This window comes from Netta rufina (assembly GCF_964035555.1).
Source record: "Netta rufina genome assembly, chromosome: 9".
Taxonomy (NCBI): Eukaryota; Metazoa; Chordata; class Aves; order Anseriformes; family Anatidae; genus Netta; species Netta rufina.
The window spans coordinates 15,479,769-15,499,282 of NC_140132.1; positions in this window are offsets into that span (position 1 = coordinate 15,479,769).

Genomic DNA, 19,514 nt, shown 5'->3' on the forward strand with positions numbered 1-19,514 from the left:
CAAGACAGTCCACTTTTCTCACAGAAGATGAAATAACAAAAGGATTGCATATTTTAGTCAAGATATTTAATGCAGCTGTGGGAGTAGCTCAGCTGCTCTGCTGATTGTTAGAAGAATTAAATAATAATAATAACGCTACCTTGTTCTGTGCAATGTAATCCATCCATAGATACAGATCTCGGATAGGACATGTCATTGTTCACTTTTGGGAGGATCCAGGCACTGTTGCAATACTAGCACTGCAGGTTAACAGTCATTTACACAAATACCCTGAGAAATTCCCTCCATTCCAAACTCCTAGCCTGGCTTCATCAGTGCAAATTAGGGTCTTTACCCCAACGTCATCAGTTTTCCCTGATGTTGATGGGAAGCTAGAATTCAACATTAGATGTCATTGAAAGGCTCACAAATTCAGGTTCAAGGCCAAGTTTCCAGGGAGTTTTAAGGCGACAGCTGATAGCAAAGCCCCGGGCCACACCTGCTTATTGTGTTTTCATAGGAAATGTTTCAGATTCTTATTTGCTTATAGATGAAAAAAAAAAAAAACACCTTCTGCAATTCCCTACTGTAAAATGAGGGTAATATTGCTCAGTTGGGCTCAGGGCTTTCATAAGGATTATTTCTGTATTGCTATTTTTTCTCCCATCTTTTCTCTATGCTTGTGAATGCTATTTCTGTGCAGGTTAAAATGCAACACAGTTACACCCCAGAGTGAATTGTACTACAATTTGCAGAGCAATTCAGTAAATAGAAAACATTTTTTAAGCACAAAAAAGCAGCATTATGCCACAATTTTTGGGCAGAGAGCAAAAAGTAGCATTACTAAGTGAAACCACAGGGGGGGACTTAAATAGCAGTGGAATGTGTTGGTGTTTAGCCAGGACACTGGAGCTGCTGGCATTGCAACTGCAACAAAAATATTCCACAGAACTTCAGTAACAAGTGGCCAAATTGGGCCTTGGTTTGCTGCTGTTCTGCTATTCCTGTTGCTGATTTAGTGCTAGAAGCACACAAGGAGCATGGATCGTGCAGCCCACTTCTCTGTCGCATCAGGCACTGTGGTGTGTGGTGTTTTCACGAACAAGCCATGTTCCAATTTAAAAACAAGTTTTGTTTTCTGGCCACTATTCTTCCTGGGCAAATTTGACTGTCTATGTCCCTGATGAACAGAAACCTTTTTGTCATTCCATCGCCAGTTTGCTCCCTCACGTTCTGGCACCAGCTCTGGCTCTCATTTCGGAAGCTGTTTTGCTCATGGCTCCTTACTCAGGGATTTTACAGAGATCAGAGATCATTTTCCCCCCAAGCTCCACAGGACTGGCTTTTCAATCTTCTTTCCTAAATGACTCTCCATTCACCTCAGACCTCTTCTCTGAATGCGTTCTCATTTAAATTAATCTCAAAGTGCATATGGATGACCCAAAGCAGTTATAGCATTAAGTGGGAGGAGGTCTCACTGATGCTTTATACACGATATTAAGATCCCCATTTCTCACTGAAATATCTCACCTGTTAATTCCATGATTGCATTTATCTTTCTGTAGCTAAGCCATACCGGTGGCCTCATATTTCTCCTCCATTTTTACTTCCAGTGGTAAGTTCCCAGGCTAGATCAGAGTCTTGTTACTCTCCCCCTGTCAGTTCCCAAATCTCTTGTATTTGTCCCAGCTCCCAGCCTGCACACGGTTTTCTGGTTTGTTTGTTCTTAGCCAGCGTTTCTGATACCGGGAGATCAAGGCAGTTTTGTAACCTCTAAAAGACATGTTCATGCCTGTTACTTTACTCACACCCACCTAACCCATTTTTCCTCCTTCCCAGCTCAGGAAACAAGCCCTAGACTACATATAATTATAGTCTGTGTAGTTATAAATGAACGTGCCTTCTGTGTTTTACACCTACGTTTTAAAAGGCATTGAGAAGAGCATGCCTGATAACCTAAGATACAGGACACAGGAGAAACCGGAGAATGACAGACGTTGCTAACACAGCAGCACATGCACCTCCCATCTGCTTGTGTCAAGGAAGCTGAGGTTACCCACACACGCATGTAGGGATGGCTATTTTCTGCTGAGACCATTTTCTGGTGAGAAACCTGTGCTGGCTGTGCAAGCACACGTGGCTTTCCCACAGATATCTGCTACTCTTTTACCAAAACACACAAAGAATTGCAATTGTTTTGGTGCCAGGTAATCTTGACTAACATACACCATGCGTTATTTGCCGTGTTGGCTATGTCCAGACCAGATCTCAAATCACCTCTCCCCTCAGTGAAGCATGTTGCGTGAGCCTCTGCAAAAGCCCTGCTGTGTGAGGAGGGCTTGGAAGCACAGCATCATTAGGAGTTTGCCTGCATTTATTCCTGGGGAAGTAGCAAATAGCTGTTGTCCATGTTCATGTGCTAAACATCGTTAGTGTCTCTTCCTTTGCATTACCACGGTGGTAGCACTGCTAATGCAAACAGTTCGCAAAAGGAAACTTGACCTTACATGACTTGCACCTAAGTCCATTCAAATCTCTGTCACAAATGGTTTGATACTGCCTAAGGCCAGAGAGATTTTCCAGTCCTGTGAGTCTGTGTTTAACACAAACTAAAACCACTTCAATTCAGTGATGGAGAGGAATATCTTCTCATCCTGCCAAAAGGTTTTGACTTTTGGCAGGTATCTGACCCACCAGTACACACATAGGACACAGTTTGGGTTTAGGATGCCTGAACATCCTTCTGCACAGCTCATTGTATACAATCATGTATGATTTGTATAAACTGTCTGACAGTGGAGTTTGTAGGCACCCTTCAACTGGGTTGGAATTTCATTGGGCAAGAGCAGCGTCGGTCTCAACCAGCCTTTGAAGAAAGCCTCTAACCTGCAAATTAATTAGCTGCAGCTCACCTCGCTTGCTCACCAGTGCCAGCGAGAAGCAGCAGGCTGTCAGCAGATTAATAAAGCTAGATAGTCTGGATACAGCCTTGACCGTCTAGACAATTCCCTACCACTGGGTATTTCTACACAGAGCAGTCTCTGGAGTTGTTTTCAGACACCGTGCTTCTGTCTGATGGTTTGCTGACAGTGCTGTGCCTGACCATTGCAAAGGGAAAAGGTGCTGAAGTAACACACTGTCTCTCCTGAGTCAATGGAGCCGCTGAAAAGATCTAAGAAAAGAAGGAAAGGCTTTAGTACATCATGGTTTGTTCTCATCTAACTGTAAAACCTCTCCCCGTTTTGACATATGCCTATGTAGATGTTTTGATGCTTTAATAGTCCTTTCGATAGTCTTTTATTCTGAACACAACCCAGCTTTTCTGAGTAACTTTTCTGTCCCATAATGAACTGCAATGGTTATGGAAGAAAGAGAACATCATGTCTGGGAAATGAAAAAAAATCCCATTAGCACATTCCACAGACTTATTATAATCAATAATAGTTTATTTTTCCCCCTAAAAATGCAAGATCATCCTGCAGAATGGCCTTTTAAATCTTTGATTTCACTTCAGCACAGATGAAACAACATTAACCTTTAGACTTTCAGTTTATCTGTGCATAAGTTAAGGATTTCTTAAGGAAAACAATCCTTTTGTGTAACTCTGCGAAAGGTTACACAAGCAACAGAAGATTTTCGGAGCAAACTCAGAAACTGCAGAAAACCTTACAGGGTCCCTGGAGAGGGCAGCTGCAGGTTAGAAAGGCTTTGAGGTACACATGGTCCCAAAACTGGGAATTCCTCCACATCAGGCTGGCATGTTTTAAACAAAGGGCAGGACCGTCTGCTAATGGAGCTGCAGTGGCTCATGCTGGTGGAGATTTCTGGCAATGGCCAGTGCTGTGGTTAGGCAGCATAACCATCTTCACAAAGAGTGATTCCTGGCATCCTTGCAGCTTGTTTCCCAGGTTAGTGTATTTCCAGGCACTTGAAAGTTCCTTTTTCTCTCAATAGCAGTGATCCATCATTATAAAAACGAGCATAACAGACAAAGCAAAATGGCTGGTTTTGCTTTAACTCCATTGACCTCACTGGATTTACATTAGACAGGACTTCAGAGTAATAAATTTGCATTTGTACAATTACCAGGAATGTGCTCTAATTCCTCCCAGACCAAATGCTATTGATTTCCCGGGCACTGGAGCAGCGCAATGCAGCCCATGCAGCTGCAGAGGGCCAGCACTGTGCTGGTGCAGCTCGACCAGGGGTGCAGGTGAACCCTGAACCCCCCACATTTATCCTCACCTCCTGAAGAACCAGGGAGGAAAGTTTCTGGAGCAGCCTCCTGGTAAGAGGCAGTAAAATAGCCTATCAGAGTGATCAATTTCTAAATGGAAATCAGTGGGATTATAAATGTCATTGTGAGCTCCATGAAAACACAGGGCAGGACTCAGAGATGCTTGCAGTAACTTCCAGTACAGGGTTTCCTCTTCTGTATTCAAGGGAAAATCAGCAGTGCTTAGTACTATATTCTTTCCTGTAGCATGAAGAGGAATTGAGCCAAAATTTGCCAAGGTGCAATAAATATTATTAGCCTCCTAGGGCATAACAAGGTTGGACAAAGTTTTTTGAACGACTGGCTGAGCCACAGTAATATTTCATTAATTGTGGATGATATTCAGAGAGCAGCCTTAAAAATCAGCAGAGGAAGTATTCAGTTTGTGTGAAAAATGATGAAAGGATGCTGCCTGCGTGTGTGGGTACAGCAACCTACAGCTCTTACAGGAATGTGGGCACCTTTGAGGAAAAAGCTTTGGTTAGGGCAGTTAATTACTGCTATGTAATTTGACAAAAAAAGACTGAATTAAGTCAAGGAAAAACTGTTAGAAATACAGGCAGCCTTAAGACACAAGCCATACTTATGGTAACTCTTCTTTTTTGGAAGCAGATTACCCACCTGCCTCTTCCTTATGAAATGAGAGATCTTAAAGATCACTGAAGAGGAGGGAATCAAGAGCAATGCATTTGTTAGCAAGTCATAAATTTGCAGGGAGAAAGCGAGGGGAGCAGAAAAAGAATGAACTTGAATTTCACAAGGGCGCGAGGCGTCCTCAAACCTCGAGTTGCTCAGCTGGTGGCAAGAAGCCATCGGCTGGGAGAGGCAGAGTCGCAAGGCAGCCTCCGACACTGAGGTTCACAAGTCGTTAACCAGCGATGTGAAGATGTGCTCGACAGGCTGCAGGTTAAATGACCTCGTGAGTTCAACACTTACTTCTGATAATATGCTGGAGAAACTTCTGAGGAAGGTAATTGGCCGAAATGGAATTAACGATAAAGCCTACAATCACAGTTAACACTCCTGGGAACTTCTATTATTTTTTTTAGTTACATTGCCATGTCTTATTATGTCTTAGAGCATGGCACGGATGACAGGTCCTGAGTGAAATGAAGGCCTCTGCCCATCCTCAGAAGGCCAAAGTTAGAGGACATTTCAAAGCAAGGTTACTCATCCCGATAAACATAAAATCTTCATCTAATCTGAAACAAAAGGTGTCCTTTCATGTATGTGCCACTCAACTCTTTTAAAAACCATTTAAAATACTTTAAATTTGCATTTTTTTACTTTAAGATTTGACTTCTATTTCCAGCACATTAAAATTCTCCCCTCCACTTCTTTTTAGTCAAAGCTCTTCACTGAATTCTTCTTCAGTTTATAAATAGTTTTGGTCCCTCTAAACCATCATTTTTTTGACTTTCATATTTCTAGAAAAAAAAGAAAAAAAAAAAAAGCTGCTATTATTAGTCACCTACAGCCTTCAAGATATTATCCAAAGAGTATTGTCAAACAACTTCTGTTCCACTGTTACTGGGAAGACACCCTATTGAATGGATATTTTTGCTTTGACCAGTCACTTGAGACAGGTTTCTCAACCCACAGTTGTGCAATCAGTTAGCAATTTGAGGCCAAAAATACCCTTAGAGTAATTTTTCAGTTTGCTCTGACACAGCTTGTGCTCCCAGCTGCCTTATTTTTTGTCTGAGCCCAAGTCACCATGCTTGGTGAATGACTCCTGTCCATAGGGCAGGGGATACACCTGAGATACCACCCTACTGGATGAGTGCTCCCATTTCTTGCTCTTGCCCCATCTGAGATGTAATTACAACCAAATCCATCTGTACTTAAGTCAGGTTTGGAGAATATTTAGCAAGCTCACATTCTAAATAAAAGCTTTACCTTGCACTGGGTGACAGTTTTCTACAGAGAAGTCTCCTAGCAAGCCAATTAAACAACTTGTAATTTGGATTTCCTTGTGCGGGTAAATATGGCGCGCTGCAACTCTTCCCTTCCCCATGAGCTCTCTGCTCTACTGGTGAAAAAAAGAGACCTTCTTAAGCTTTTTACTTGAAAAAATCATCTCACCTATCATTTACAGGCATGGAGTTCTTTTGCTCACACATGCTGTCAGTCGTTCTGTGGGGTTATTTCTCATGCAAACCAAAATAGTTCCTGATTTAAAATGTTCCTCAACCTGACTGTTCATATGATAAATGACATAATGGAGTCGCATTCGTTAGCACCAGAAACAAACTCCAAAATAGAACCAGACAATTACTAAACAAACATTCTGTAATTACCTTTTCTTTCCTGGCCAGCTGAACGATGAAGAGAGAAGCAATGTGTGGAGCTCATGATTAGAGCTGGTCATTTAGGCAAGAAAAAAATATCGGAGTCAAGCATATTTCATCAATAAGAGCATGGAAGGAGCTGTTTTCAGCTGATGGGGCCAATATTGTGGCAGATGTTGATTGTTTCTCCTGGTGTTGACTCCCACTGACTTCCCTTTTTATACATTTAATCTGTCTCCTACATAACATCATGCAATCTCCTCTGGCATATCTTCTTCTGACTTGCATTAATAATTGATTCCCTTGCTTTTAGGCATGCTCTTGGGCTGCAGCCATTACCAACACCTTGATATAAATCTTTAGACATGTCATACTTTATATCATGTTGTACATGTATGAATACTACAATGAGGTGTTTGCAAGTAGGCACGTCCTCATAAGAACTGCAAGTCTTTTACAGACCTTTGTTAGTCCTTCTTTGGAGCTCATTAGTCCATTAACTGGAAACGTAATAGCCTTGTTCTGAGGCACACCATTATTTCAGTTACAGAATGACCATAATTAGGCTTGCTGTTTATTAGGATTTCATCGTTTAGTCTGCAGATGGGAGCCTGTATAAATCTTAATTAAAAGAAAAATACTTGTTACTTAAACATGATCTTAACCTTAAATGTTATTCTTCAAGTAAAGGACAAACGCAAATGCTCTTTTGTATATAGCAAGGGTAACACCTATTTAATTACTTGTCCAAGGGAAAGAAATGTTCCAGATCTTTGGACCAAAAGAGCTCAGAGATGGTGCACATGCTTGTGAAAGAATTTGTGTGTACTTGGCTTTAATAAGTACTGTCTCTGGGCAGATATCTCTGTTCTCTGCAGTCCCCAGAGGCCATGGTGACCTTCGATGCATTGGCTGTGGGGGTGTTTGCCGGAGGTGCAGGCAAGGAGAGCACCGTGAGGAGGGCTCTGGGGAAATCTCGAAGGATGAGCTGGTGGTAAAACAGCAGCATGGTCCCCTCTGCAGGCTGCTAAAAGCAGCTCCTGCCTGGTGGCAGATGGGAAGAGAGTTTGGTTTTATTAGACCGTTCTGGAAAACATTTCATTTTTTGGATGAGGAAGCAGTTTCTTTCGATGTAAAGCACAAACTGTCACTGGGAAATATCCTGGAGGGAAGAATCTATAGTTTAAGGTTGATTTGTTCAAAATATTCAGCTTGTATTTATGAACAGCATGGCACAGCCAACAACTGAACTGCAACATGAGGTGAAGTTTAGTCATTCCTGACAGCATTTATAACAAATATTGTAGTTAGCTGAGCTGCTGGTGAGCTCCACCAAGGGAGCATTTGGCCCCTGAAGCTCTGCAGCTCAGTGGTGCAGGGTCTGTGGAACAACCATCACACAAGTCCTCTCTGCATCGTGCTCTAGACAGTAAAACACCGAGCCAGGTGGATTGCTAGAGATATGCCCAAAAGAGTGGTGCGTGCACCCAGCCTGACAGAGCTGGTGAACCCCTCAGGCCTCCTCCTCTGCCTGCCCGCAGAGGAAAGGAGATGTTGCAAAGCCCCAGGGAGCAGCTCTGAATGTTTTTCTCCCCGTAGCCAGGTGTGCTTGCACTTCTGGAAGCAGCTTGTTGAGTCCTTTGCATTTCATTTATATTTCCAAAGGGCATGTGCTTTTGTTATTGCTGGTAGCATCTGTCATCTTCTCCTGAAACAGCTCTCCAGGCAAGAGGTAGATAAATTTTGGTGGCACTATGGATAAAATCAGCTACTGTGAGTTGCTGTAACAAAACAAACAACACTCCAGCCCTGCATTCAACATGGGAAAGAAGGTTTAATATGCAAGGCAATAACTCACAAGAAATCTGTTGTCCTCTTTCCATTAACCTTTAAGATTAGCCTAAAGAAATGTAGAAGATCTGTCCTTTCCTCCTCCCATCACTGTGCTTCGGTACGGAGTCCATGGCTTAACTTAGTAAAGTGCTACCGGGCAGAGATAGCTCTATCTTGTGTTCCCCTGTAATAAGCTGGGGATTGAGGACACAAGCAGAGCCACTTCATCACCGTGACCTAATGACATTCAGCAAATGCAAGTGCTTTGAACTGCTTTACTCCAAGAGCACTGGATGATTGATTAAATTTCCAAGATCATTTAATGATTGATTAAATCTTAAGTGTTTAAGATCAGAAATAAAGTTGTGGGATTCTGCAAAAGGCCAGGAAAGCTGCAGGAAACATTGGCTGGAAATCATTTCAAGTGTTAGGGAGCATATTGTCTTCCCAGACCCAGGGAAAATATCTATTTTATTTTATTTTTTGTTTTGTTTTGTTTTATTTTATTTTATTTTATTTTATTTTATTTTATTTTATTGTTTTGTTTTGTTTTGTTTTGTTTTGTTTTGTTTTGTTTTACTTTATTTATTTTTAAACCAGGAGATAACATCAAACTTGTTCATCTGGTCCAAGAGAGAATTTAGTCTGGTCTCCCTGATTTCTATATGTTCAGCAGATTATGCAATATCAGATTGAATGCTATTGCTTGAAGATTCGTGGGATGTGGTTTGAAGATCCCACCGACAAGTGGAAGGGCTGGGGCAGACATGGGACTGAATGTCCCATTATAAAGTTTAAATATAAATGCCATTATAAAGATAAAATTTATAAAAAATGACTTACAAACACAAAAATTGATCTTCTTTTCATTCCTTCCTTTTTCAACTTTTTTTTTTCCACTTTTTTACACTATTATGACTAACTTTTTTTTTTTTAACCAAAAATATATCTCCTTAGTTAAAAGCAGAAAATTCCGTATTTCCACATGTAAGTGATTGTTTTCAGCTGTGATATTCTACCTCTCAAGGGAATTAACGAGTAAAGAAGAGCTCTTCATAATGCATGTGTATATGTGTGCGTGTCTGTATATTGATATGATTTTGTTTATTTATTATTTATGTTGTGGGAGTTTATTCAAAACATCCCTCTATCTTTTTCTTTGGAAAACACTCATGTAGAAAAATCACAGATCTGTGTCTCTGCCTTGTTCCTTTCAGTGACAGCTCAGGACTCTTTGTGTGACCCCACTGTGGGCTTCAGCACAGTGCTGCAGCCTCCATTGCACGGGGACAGGCTGCTGCAGGGCCTGATTCCTGCTCCAAGGTCCAACTGCTGATAGATCTAAGACCTGCTCTGCCACACCAGATAGGTGATTTCACTCCTTGTGCTTGCTCTAGCCCTGCTCTACATCCATGCCCATGATGAGAGGCACAATGCAGTGCCATGGGAGACCCAGGGACCCAGCACCAGAGACTTCAGCATCCTGCTGAAAGTGCAGGTCTTCTGAAGGAGCAAGGAAAAGAGGGCTCTTTTGATTGAAAATAGGTCAAGATTCAATTCAAATGCAGATACATTCTTAGATGTGCAGAAATTTGAACTGGCATCGAGTGTTTCTTTTTTTCCCCCCATTTGATGCTCATTATTTGAAAGATGTACAAAATTCCTAGGTTTCTAGTGTTGGTGATGACCTAATAATACAATAAAGCTCTCCCCACTGTCCCTTCCCCAAAAAGCTTCCTGAAGTTTTAGGCACCATTTCACATATCACTGCGAACACATCCCCCTTCGATCACTGGCATGGTAGAGACTTACTGCGTTTTTTGTACGGCAGAAGGATCATGATATGAAATGCAATACAGAGGCACAGGCAATTATGGTATCCTTGAGTTCTCTGCCAGGAGCATGGAAAGCAGTTCAATTTCAAACCTAATGAGATTAATTTGCAAGTCACTTTTATTGAACTTTTTGTGATTTTGCTATTCTCTCCAACAACTACAAGTCTTGACTAATAAAAAAGTGTTATTATATATAACAGGGAGAATTTCTATGTGTCTGTGCACAGTATGGCTGGAAGCGATAGACTTTAGCTAGATTTTTTTAATATTTTCTCATTAGTGACCAGGCATTACTGTTCAAACCTGTTTGGTGCAAGTTTCCAATCATGGCTCCTTAGCAACTGAAGTAATGTTAAATTAAATTGATAAACGATGTTCTAAAAATGAAGAATTCCAGCAGGGAGATTAATTTGTGATGCCCTTTTAGAAAAGATTTACAGGATGTGATGTGCATTTGCTATCTGCCAAGAGCAATTCTTCAGCACCTGAATACACAAGCTTTGCAAAACAGTTTTCTGATGAAGTGTAGTTAGCCCTGCTCACCCTTCCCACACGGTGGGGTTGGGCTGTGCCTACCTTTCTGGAGCACACCCTGGGAGCCCTCTTTCTTTATATACCTGGGGAAGGGGATGGGTACTCTGGACAATGCAAAGCTGCAGGTGCTTTCTCTGGGCTAAGCACCCTAACCATTTCCAAGTCTTTCCTCCAGTCTGTCCTGCCATGTACCAAAGCCTTGCCATGACTCCCAGCTACACCACTGTGAACTTGCTAGTACAAAGCTGCTTGTTTCATACCCTCCAGATCCCTTTTCCTTTTCACTGACTGCTTTTATATTTCAGGCAGTCCTTCTGACATGTGCACTTAATCATTTTGTGACAAGAATATGGGTCAATGGATGAGCTCTGAATAAACAGCAAGAGCCTAAAATTGGAAATAGGGGCTGCTCTGCTGAGCACTGTTCTGGTGTCCTGGCTCCCACAATGGCTAGAGGAAAGTGAAGGGAGAATTTACAGGTTATGTTTCTTCTTTACCTCTGTTAATGTGAATCTAGTTTATGCATCAAAATGGTCAGGCTTTCCAAATAACACTCCATCATTCTGCAAATTCTCCTTTTCTATGTTGATGTCCAATTCTTTTCACAGTTGTGCTTGGCTCTTGTTCTCAATAATTTCCAGCAGCTTCGTATTTCACAGGACATCTATACAATAGCTGTGAAATCTTTTGATGAGATTTTAAAGGTTGGATTAAAGGATTTGACACCCATGAACTACCTGCCAGTTGGCGGCCAGTGTCTTCTAGCTTCTCTTCCTTCTGTTGTTGCTATCAAAGCAAATTCTTGGCCTCAGAATATATCACATTTTGCCTTGAGAGTGGCAGTGATTCTCAAAAGGTTATCTTCAGGCTCTTCATAAAGAATGAAACAACATCCATCAAATCAACACGTCTATTCCAATGGGACTACACAGCCTTGGGTACGCTGTAAGCCTTTCTCCTAGAGCCAAAAACCACTGGAGATGGAAGCAGCCATGTCCAGGTTAGCTAGTCCATCCTCAGGTTAACTGGTCCATCTGCTTTCCCTGACAAGACAGAACTGAACTTTATAACATGTTCTCCACTCTCCTTCTTAATAGGTTTCATAGCAGGATTTATTCCTTCTTCTTATCCTGCAACCATTACTCATAGGCTAACGAACAAGTCATTTGCTCCTGATAGCCACCTCATGCCTCTTGTGACAGTCCTTTGATCTTTGCCTGCTATGGGCAATGACTTACATTTTCCAATATCTCTGCAGTATAACAGATGTCCTTGGAGTCTATGCAGCCAAAACCCTCCTTCTGGTTTGAAAACATTATCTTTCTACCATTATTTGCTCAACAGCCTGCAAAAGTCCAGACTGTGGGAAATCAAAGTATATGAAGCCCAACTGACCCATTGATTTTAGTGGAGTGGATCTATTTTAGTGCAAAGCTCCTACTGTTAGCAGTTCCATTTATTTTTGGTAAATTACATAAAAATACTCCTAGACTCCTTGTGAGCCCTGAGAGAACAGGTATTTTGTCATGGAGCAGAGAAGAGTTTGTGACTCCCTCTCACTTTTAATTTCACTGCCAGTGACTTCTGTTTGTAATGTTTTGAATAGAGCATTGTGTTCCCCCTGCTCCATGCTGTCAAGCTCTTTAGGCAGACAGCAGCTTTGTCACAGCTGGGTGTGATGCTGGAACTTACCACGCTTCAAGGAAGAGGGTCTCCAAGCAAAAATATATTTGGTGTTTAAAATATCTAGATTTATTGAATCAAGTATTTAACATCAAGAGGTAACATGCTGTATTTTATGCAGAAAACAATTTTCCCTGCCAGATGAAATCTGAGGGCAGAGTGTCTCTTATTTGATATAGCTGCTTGGGCATTACTCTGTCTTGGGATTAATGGTGATGGTGTAATTTAGATTCTGTAACAACCTGAGACAGATGGATTTACAGAGTTATCAGTCTAGCCACATACGGGCAGCTCAGCTTTAATTGAATTTAGTGCTGGGAAAGGAAGAACTTGATGAAAGGAACTCCTTCTCCTCCTGCCTTGAGAATGAATGTCCAGCTGAGGCAGGAGCAGCATGCCTTGCCCTTACTGCCAGTGCAGGTGAGAGCTGCAGGCAGGATGGCAGAGGAACGGCGCCTGGGTGGGTGCACAGAGGGTGCCGGGGAGCACAGGGCAGCAGGGAGGCTTGCTGCTTCTCGTGCCCACCCCAGGGCATCCTGAGGCTTGGGAAGCAGTCCTAGGAGAGCTTATAGCTCATCTGCCAAGTCTGCCCTGGAGGTGCATTTGATTTCATTGCCTACTCTCCTCATGAAAGAGGGCTGTGTGATCATAACCTGTCCGTCAGACTCATTCCTGTGGCTCCAGAAACTGCAGCCTGTTTTTAGCCTGATATAAGTCTTCAAAAATCTTCTGGAAAATAATAGTGACTTTCTGCAAATTTAGGGGAAAAAAGAAAAAAAAAAAAAGTCTGACTAAGAAGAAAAGAGAGAAGTATTAACACTTCCATAAGCTCAACAATGTGAGCTCGGCCTTCTTGGACACCAAGGAAGGGAGATAGAAAAAGAATTAAAGCATTACCTGCAGCCCCACAGCAGGGAAATACCTGTCTTATCAGACACAGAGGAATTCACCCATGAAGCGCAAATCCTTCAGGAAACAAACCCAGCTCTCCTGTTTGTGGATCTGTGTGCTTGACAGGCATCCACCCCCACGGAAATGGCCTAAGGCCTTTCACCCCCTCTCTGCAGGCTACGTCAGCCATGTCAGATACGATACGGGGATCTTGGGACAATAGGGGTGGCACGGGGCTGTTGGGCTGAGACCTGGAGTGGGAGAGGAGCACATCTGAAATGCTAAAATGCCAACCTCCGGCTGCCGAGCTCGACGCCCGGACACCCTCTCTTTTTTTCTCACTGTGTTGGCAGAAGATTTGCGAGTACATTGCCATGTGCCATTTCAAGCTTCATTTGAATAAACGTCCCATATAATAGACTTTTATAGCTCTCTTTCTGTGAATTCTAAATTAACGCAACTAATTAAAATGTTCCAAAGTTTTATGTAAATAACTAATTAGCATTTGAGAAGGAATAGTAAATTCACAGATGGTTGTGCTCCATTCAAGGCCCACTCAGCTCTCCCTGGCTGTAGCCAGAGCACGGTTAGGCCCCTAGTGCAACATCCTCTATGGCAGGAGCTGACCACCAAGGTTTCACCCTAAGGGTGGACCCAGCACCATCCACCAGGTAACTGCAGGAGCAGGAACCCCTCATCTTGCAGGATTAGGCCCATTCTTTCCATCTCTTACACCACAGCTTGCAAGAAAAAGGATAAAATGGGAGCATGGATGGGAGCCTTGAAGAAGATGAGGGCTGTGCCCAGGAGATGAGGTGAGTGCCTGAGCTGTAGTTTTCAATTTTGTACTGGTGCTGCTGTATTTCCAAATGCTTCAGGAGAAGGATGTTCCCCTTGAAAGCCTTCTCTTTCAGGTATTCAAGGTGTGATACTTAACAGATGAGGGTGAACCTCAGGACTCTTCTGGGTTAAAGCCCCAGTGCTGCCACTGAGTCCTTGGAGGACTTTTCAGTCACACACTGTGTCCAAGCATCCTAAGAGGTACCCAAGCTAAATATTTTGTTCTCTCATAGGACTGGGGCTAATTAATGTCTGTAGTACACTGGAGGGACTCAGGGACAGGCGGTGCAGGAACAACATGGCTTTCCTGGACCTTTGGGTCCTTTGTGGGCTGTCCTTTTCCAGGTTTACTAACAGAGAACTGCTCCTGGCAGCAGAGGGCAATAGGTTTAAATCATTTTTCCAACACATCTCCTTGCAGCAGGGTAGCTTTGCACTTCCTTCCCACACATGTTGCAGGGGAAGGTACTGGCCTTTTAAACCTCCCCCTTGTAAGAATGTGAAGGTCTAAAAATATATATCCATATTTAATGCTGATTGCAGTCCAGGTAGAAGTGAGAAGACCATCAAATCCAGGCTCCCATTTGTACCAAGAGTCTTGCATTTATACTGAACTCTGCAAACCTAAGTGATAGTGAAAAAAAAAAATGGAAAAAAAAAACCACCCTGCAAATACAAGGAAGTACTTTCTGAAAGTGGCCAGCTGTGGTTTGTTTACTCTAGAAGAGAGCAAATCATTAAAAAAGGGTGGAGGAGATCATTTTCCATTCCTATTGAAGAGGTCCTGTACAAAAGCCCTCACCTGTGTTAAGAGCAGCTTTGTGTGTTTGCACCCCTTTCTTCCTGAGCTGCAAAGGCTGTGAGATATGGGGGAATTATAAAAACCTGCTTCAGGGAAAACTGAGGCTTTCTGGTGAATTTGAGCCAGATCTCCAGGGAGGGGAGATAGGCTTGGGAAGATTCATGTTGCTAGGAAGATGCTGCCTGGCTAGAGGGAAATTCAGGGAGTAGCACCAGGAGTAGTCAGTGGGGAAATCAAAGGATGAGTTTCAAGGGGCAGGTTGAAAAAGGAAGCATGCAGAGCCTGGCTGGTGAGCAGGTAAAGGATGGAGCTGCTGCAGCAGTCTAAGTATATTTGAACGTGCTGAATTAAAAACAGGAGGTCATCCTACAGAAATATTACCGGGGATAGCTATAAAACTGTGAGATTAAGGGAAACAGTAAAGCTGGAAGGGGGTTTGCAAGGTGAGGAGGGGAAAGGGCTACACCAAGTGAGCCCCTTGTGCAGCCTTACTTGCAATCCTTGTCTGCCCTGGAGGAGTCCCCCATCTGTGTCTGTCTGTGTATATGTGCTGTGAGCTCCTGCAGAGTAGGGAGGAAAACAAGAGCTCTCCATCTGTATTTCCAGCCCACGTTTCTTAGCCTGACACCAACCAGGCAAGAAGAGGAGATAAGCTGCTGGAGGGCAGTCTGGTGTGGAGGGGGGTGTCCCACAGAGCTCCCTCGGTTCATCCTCACCCTGAAACCACCTACACAGCTCATGGGGAGCACAAGGCAGGTGGCTCCTCAGCATCTCACCCCACACCATATTCCCAGGCAGAACATTTGAATTTTCACCTGTAACAAGAGAAAAGTTAGAGAGCAGCTTGCTGCTGCTGCGTTTCTTGAATGCATAAGCACTGACATGAGTCCTCCCAGTTTCTGGGTTTGCAGCTATTTGGCTGCAGCCTGTCCTGAGCTGGCTCTGCTGGTGAGGAATGAGGCCCTGAAAGCACTGTTCAGCCCTGCTCAGGAGGGCTGGGGGCACTTGACAGTTTGAGACCCTCCAGCAACTCTAAATAAGCCCATAAATAAGGACACTTTGCAAAAATTCAAGATGCAATGTAGGGCTCAGCAACAGACTGTGGTGACAGTCAATAGATACTGGGAAAAGCTGGAAAAGGCAGCAGTTATCTTCATTGAAGGGCACAGCACATCAAGCCTGGGTGCTGGGTGTTGCACCAAGAGGCACATCGGGGTGGCCCTGTGCCTGTGTGGCCACTCTTGCAGGGCAAAGCCCCAGGCTGGGAGGTTTCTTGGCTATGTAGCGCATGTGCCAGCTGATAATGACCAGCAGTCGTGATGTATTTCAGTGTTCATTGCTAAGTGGTTCTGCCTAGAAGATTGACTTGAAAATGTGTTTCAGGATGTGCCAGATATTCTCATGCTAATTTCTCAGCCAAAACCTCCCATGTGGTGTCCAATGTGATATCAGTAACTCAAAGGCAGGGGAAAATGAAGCCTCTATCTGCTTTCAAGCAATTTATTCCCCTTTTGTCTTTTTACTTCCAGCAGCTAAGTAAATTACAGGGATTAAAATACAAAAGACATTTAATTTTTTAACTGTAATTTCTTAGCTCCTGGCAACAGAGTAACAAAAAATGAAAGGAAATTAAGAAAGAAAAAAAAAAAGAATTAAAATGCAAATACCATTTCTAATGATTAAAATACAAATACAACTTTAACTGATTAAAAGTAAGAGGACCTGTTGGAACACAAAGAGACAGCAGCAGGCTTCAGGATTCAAGTAGCCATAATCAGCTTCAACTTCACATTAAAAACCTGAAGGGGAAAATTTCTGCTGGTGAGTACTTTGCATGTATTTTTGGTATACCCTATCTTTCTCTTTATTCAAGTTCCTTTTAATTTTATCAGCTTTATCTCTAATTGTACTTTTCTATTACCAATTCTCAAGAGTTATCCAACCCTTTGAACTGATTTCTGACATGCTCTAGGGGAGAGAGAGCCAGCGAGCTGGAAGAAAGGTCTCTTACATGCTTTTTTCAGGTGGACTCTGATACAGAGAAGTGGTTATATGGGAAGTTGGTGACAGAGCTGGGAATTATCTCAAGTCCTAATGTCCAAGCCAGAAATAAGAGAAGCCAAACTACCATTCATTCGTCAGGTGCAACAAATCTTAAACAGTAATTCTGAGCTCTGAGTTCTCCCACCTTCTGTAAAACCAAACAACATCTAGGTTTAGCTCAAATTACATTATTTTTACACTTTTTTTTTTTTCTTTAAGAACTTGATTTTGAAGTTTTCAAAATGAAACCACTGCAAGAGGAGAAAGAAACACTTTTCTCCATCCTTTCAGCTTGCTGTTGCCCCACCACAACACAGCCCTCCACAAAACTGCAACACTGTTCATGGCTTTCTTCTTTTTTTTCCTTTTTTTTTTTTTCATGGTGAGATCAGAGGTGGTACCAGAGTTGTAAGTACACACAAGGCACTTGCTCCAAAGGTGCACTAATCAAGGCTGCTTCCCCTGGTAAATTAGAGCAAGAAAGTTCCTGACTAAATCCTTTTATGTATGCTCAATATTTCAGTTGTTGCAGTAGCTATTTTTCATTTGCTCATTATGGGGCTGGAACAGGGGGTATTTTGGACAATTCACAGCAATTTCTCACAACTGCTCAGTGGACTTTTTATTTTGAAGAGTTTTAGAGATTGGACTTCCCACGAATGTGCAATTTAGGGATTTGATGACTCTGTGAACACGTAAGTGCTGAAGACAGTTTTCTGTACTTCTCAGTCCGTGATACACACTCACATAGAGGAGAAATCCCTTTTATGAATAACTAACCTAAAAGGAGATTCCTTTTCCGTTAGCTTTCTGCCAGGCAAAAGGCTTCTCTGACCCCTTGTTCTCTGCTGGATTTTCCCTGCTGAAACACCCGCACAGGCAGAAGGGCTCCCTGGACTGCCAGGAACAGCAGCGAGCTGCAGTTGACTCAGATGTGAGAGTGACCTGCAGAGCCTTGCTCCTGGGGAGGATGCAGCAGAACAACGTTATCCTTGTTTGCACTCATTTAAATTAGTGCCCGGAGTCTTTCCTTCCCCCAGTGCAGCACGTCCCCCGCACAGGCTCACAAAGGGCCGTATTCATCAGTGAGCAGCAACTAGTTATAATCCTTTTGAAAGACAACAAGCTGTGCCAGCTCCACCAAGGTTTGTTTTAGAGAGTTCATGCTGCCTTGCTCACACAAGCCCAGAGCAGTCATTGCTGACTTCTGCATATGCAGATGGGTTTGGGGGTTTAAGGATGGACTGAGGCAGTTTCCCCGGTATGTTGTTTGTTTTTTTTTAGAGAGAGCAATCAGCTCCTTGCAGTTTTCGTTTTGTGGGAACAAGAACCATGCTCCTTTAGCTCTCCTGTCACAGAGAGGCAATATTCATCCCTTGGTCTTCCCATTATCCTTCTCTTCTCTTGGACTGAACTGAATTTACCTGCCCAAAGCCTTCCCAGGACACACTGGGAGGATGACTGCAGTCCGACCAAACCCAGGTGCCAAGAACACAGCTGCAAAAGCAAAGGCCGAGCCAACCACAGCAGAGGGGTCGAGCAGGGAGGGGAGCTCCCAGCAGACATGTGCTGGACAGAGAAACTGATAGTGGTGGTTATGTGAAAACACAGACAAAAAAAAAAAAAAAAAAAAAGCCAACCTATGAACCTATGTTTAATTAACAACATCAGGCTGCCCCGCCTTTCCTCATCTTCTTTCCACATCACATTTCTCCACATTCTCCATCCTGACCCATATCCTTCTCACATCCTAGACATGCCTGTCCTGCCTCTCTTCTCTTAAAGTCATGGCCCCATGCTGGACTCTACTGGAAGGTTGGTCAGAACTCAGCAATGTGTTTGCTGTCTCAAAAAGCATCCCCAACAGCCACCAAATGTTCTGAAGACAAGTAAAGAAGAGCTTTAAATTGATTTAAACTGCTAGCTGGGCTTATCAGCTGCCAGGGGCTCTGTGTGGGCTCCTACTTGCTGGCAAATCCCCTCCCACTCTCACCAAAATCCAGAGGTCCTCAACTTATTCCCTGCAATTTTGGCTCAAACCAAAAGTACAAGTGAAAATTGTCTTATGACACTCAAGCAAACAAGGTATGTACATGCAAGAATAAGCTCAGTTCCTGAAATGCAGACCCCTAACCCAGTCTTGGTCCTCCCCAGATTCCCCATCTCCCACTGTTGCATCCCCTCTCGTGGCACCCAGCAAGAGCCAGACCCTGGAGGAGCTGGTTTCTGTGGCAACTTTAAAAATCACCCTTTGGATGATCCTGGAGTTGCACGTCTTCCTCCCATCGAAAGGACCAGGCCCATTAAGCAGAAGGGATAATGGACAGTCATAAATTGCCGTATGTTGCAGGAGTCCCTCTTGCTGCCTGGGAGATGCATTTATCACCTAGCAACGACACAAGGTGATGAGGAAATAACAGATTTTTAATCTAATGGCCATGAGTCAACAGCTATCAGAGAGACCAGCCTGCAAAGTCCACTGATGGGGGTGGTTGCAATTGGTTGAG